At 43.5% G+C, this 3,732-nt stretch overlaps 1 non-coding gene across 1 annotated transcript; it reads left to right on the top strand.

The window, feature by feature from the left end:
• The first annotated feature begins 1,176 nt into the window (after nt 1-1,176).
• On the top strand, nt 1,177-1,250 carry Trnar-gcg (transfer RNA arginine (anticodon GCG)). The gene has a single exon. It is a non-coding gene; the product is annotated as a tRNA-Arg (tRNA).
• Nucleotides 1,251-3,732: the final 2,482 nt, after the last annotated feature.

Raw genomic sequence — 3,732 nt, 5'->3', positions numbered from 1 at the left:
CCCCACTGAATTTCGCTGTTCCTCTACTCTCTTTCGCTATATTTCAAATGTATTTAGCTGTTCCTCTTCTGTTCTTTCGCTATTTCTCTATTCTCTTTCGCTATTTCTCGACTCAATTTCGCTATTTCTTCACTCTCTCACTCTATTTCTCTACTCAGTCTCAAGCTATTTCTCTGGTCTTCTTCGCAATTCATCCACTCTCTCTTTATCTACTCTCTCGTTTTGCTATTTCTTACGGTACTTTCAGCCCCGAGTCTATCACCATACTTTGGTCCTCTCATCCAAAAACTGGAAAAGCGCATCCTTGGCACGTGTATAGCACGCTGTCTGCACGCGCGCCGCGCACTGAAGCTGGTTCACGGTGTCAGGCGATTCAGTGAGTATGTGTTGCGGTTGGTAAGTCAATAATAGAGTGTTATAAACGTCGACATAAACCGAAAACTCGACGCAGTAGTCTGTCCTGCTGGTGGCAAGTTAATACCGTGCCTGAATGTCATATATAAATGTGAATAATGTCGACATGAACCTCAAACTCGGCGAAGGTGACAAAAGATTCTTCAGCTTCATTTTGAGACAGATACAATGAATACAGGAATTATGTAAGAAACGAAAAATCTCACGCAAGAGGCTCACGGTTATTAGTCCAGTGAATGTGACGTCACATTGAAAGAAGATCCGGTGAACATTCTGAGATTCATTTATTGTGAGAAAAAAACCTCCCACGGGGCTTCATCAGGACCCTGCCGTTTGATTCTTTGTCTTTGTCGTTTTTTGATGTTTAATACGTGTGGGGTACACACACAGAATCGACGAATCGAGCCAGTCGGGGTTCTTAAGGTCGTTGGCATTTAAAAGAGCCTGATTGATCTGGTGAGCATCAGACAGCTGCTGGTAAAGTCAAGGCCAAGATGTTTTCAAAAGTCAGGTGTCAGACTCTTTGCATTCGACGCAAGCACGAAAGTTCAGTGCAATCACACTTGCTTAGCATGCAAATTCATAATGATATTTCTTTCGCCGCTTGAAATGAGAATGATATGGTTAATTATTGTCTCTCACTGTCTGATCTAAAAAATAAAAATAAAGAGAAAGATGCGCCCCTTTTGTCGAGATTGTCCGTGTGTTGTTTGAAAAAAAACAAGTCGCGTAAGGTGAAATAACAACATTTAGTCAAGCACCGGCCCCTGTAGCGCAGTGGTTAGCGCATCGGGCTGCGGGCCGGGAGGTCGTGGGTTCGAATCCCATCAGGGTCATGTGGGTTTTTCGGGCTACGGTCGGCTCCTACCCAGAGTGGAAGTGCTATGGTTCCTATGGGAAGGCTGGGATCACACAGCCGAGTGTCATTCACTTAACGAATGCGACTTTGAGGGTGCTCAGGTTCTGTATACCTGACCAACACCGCAGGTGCGGCAGTTCTCGGGCCTGGTTGACGCCAGGATATATTATGACAGTAAGCGTAGAGTGCTGCCCTGTCACGTAGTCTCAAAACCAAAATTGGAAATCCAAAGCATCATCATTATAATCATCCTCATCTCATTAATCATCCAAAATATAAATTGTCCTTGCTCTTGTGGCCCTTCATGCCCGGAGCTCTCATGGTGACCTTGGTCTCAGTGTTCCTGTTCGATCCTTCCCTGAATAGTAGTTCTGCTGTCAGTCTTCAACGTGTGACGTTCTGGGGGGTTGACGGAGGGACGTGGTGGCGGTCTGCTCTCTGGAAGGGACACTCAGTCTGGCTCCGCGACTTAAAGTCAATGTCGTTTGTAGGGGGCATAGTAGATGCGTCCGTTAGCTCGGGACAGACCCCACGCCCTGGATCGTGGCACGCCTAGTTTTTTCCACCGCAGGAACAACACGCAATTCGTTCCCCGCACGCGGAAGCAAAATTGTTATCTCGCAAAGGAATTGCCCTGTGAAGGTACACGTTGTGGCAAATCACATTATTAAGTATAGATATTCTGAAGCAGAATTGCCTAGGCTATAAGTATGTAACTTATGTCTTGTTGTGTACTCGTGAACAGTGGCGTTCGATTTTCTGCCGAAGTCCGTGAAAATTATACAGAGAGGTCTCAATTTCGTACAAATTAACCTAGAACTACCATTTGAAGCACTATTTTAATACTCACAGTTTAATCTTCAATACCTTGCAGCCTTGTATGCGCGTTTTTGGGCACCAGCATCGTGGACAAGCTGCTCTAATCTAGCGTTATTTTGTGGTACTCGATTCTCAGTGGGTAAGGTCCCCCGCAGACACCTGATAAGGTCCCCCGCATTTTTGCCGGAGTGCCTACTACGCCCCCGCACATGCGCGCTGACAAAGCACATCATGCACAACAAAACGGACCCGTTTGAAGCGTTTTTATATTTAGTCAAGTTTTGACTAAATATTTTAACATCGAGGGGGAATCGAAACGAGGGTCGTGGTGTATGTGCGTGTGTGTGTGTGTCTGTGTGTGTGTGTAGAGCGATTCAGACTAAACTACTGGACCGATCTTTATGAAATTTAACATGAGAGTTCCTGGGTATGAAATCCCCGAACGTTTTTTTCATTTTTTTGATAAATGTCTTTGATGACGTCATATCCGGCTTTTCGTGAAAGTTGAGGCGGCACTGTCACGCCCTCATTTTTCAACCAAATTGGTTGAAATTTTGGTCAAGTAATCTTCAACGAAGCCCGGACTTCGGTATTGCATTTCAGCTTGGTGGCTTAAAAATTAATTAATGACTTTGGTCATTAAAAATCTAAAAATTGTAAAAAAAAAAAAAATTTATAAAACGATCCAAATTTACGTTCATCTTATTCTCCATTATTTTCTGATTCCAAAAACATATAAATATGTTATATTTGGATTAAAAACAAGCTCTGAAAATTAAATACATAAAAATTATTATCAAAATTAAATTGTCGAATTCAATTTAAAAAACTTTCATCTTATTCCTTGTCGGTTCCTGATTCCAAAAACATATAGATATGATATGTTTGGATTAAAAACACGCTCAGAAAGTTAAAACAAAGAGAGGTACAGAAAAGCGTGCTATCCTTCTTAGCGCAACTACTACCCCGCTCTTCTTGTCAATTTCACTGCCTTTGCCATGAGCGGTGGACTGACGATGCTACGAGTATACGGTCTTGCTGAAAAATGGCATTGCGTTCAGTTTCATTCTGTGAGTTCGACAGCTACTTGACTAAATATTGTATTTTCGCCTTACGCGACTTGTTATTTGACAGATGGAGACCAGCGACCACACGCTATCTGCCGGGGAGATGTCTGGGGAAGTGATCGACAGCTACCTAGACATCAGTAGTGAGGTGACTATAGGTGAGACAGTCCCTTTACACACTTCTACACCGAAGAAGGTTGATCTCCTCCATTTGTGTGACGAATGCGGATCAGCATACAAACACAAGCGAACATTGGACAATCACAAACGTGAGAAACATGGCAACGAATCTCGTTTTGTATGCATAGTTTGTGACAAGAGGTTTGGTCGACAGGTAGATTACCAGGCTCATATGAACAAGCATGCAGGCACCAAACCTTTCCAGTGTGATGTTTGCAAAAAATCCTACGCACACAAACGCAGTCTGGACAAGCATATTATGTCTGAGTGAAAAGCCGGGGTTTGAGTGCCAAACCTGTCAAAAGTCGTTCATGAGAAGAAAGTATCTTCGTGACCACCAAATCACCCACTCTAATGTCTACGCTATCGCTCTGTCTTGCCAGGCATAGGCGT

Source organism: Littorina saxatilis, linkage group LG7 (assembly GCF_037325665.1).
Source record: "Littorina saxatilis isolate snail1 linkage group LG7, US_GU_Lsax_2.0, whole genome shotgun sequence".
Classification (NCBI taxonomy): domain Eukaryota; kingdom Metazoa; phylum Mollusca; class Gastropoda; order Littorinimorpha; family Littorinidae; genus Littorina; species Littorina saxatilis.
Note: the sequence above shows the minus strand (reverse complement) of the source record. Positions and strands in the feature narration are given on the sequence as shown.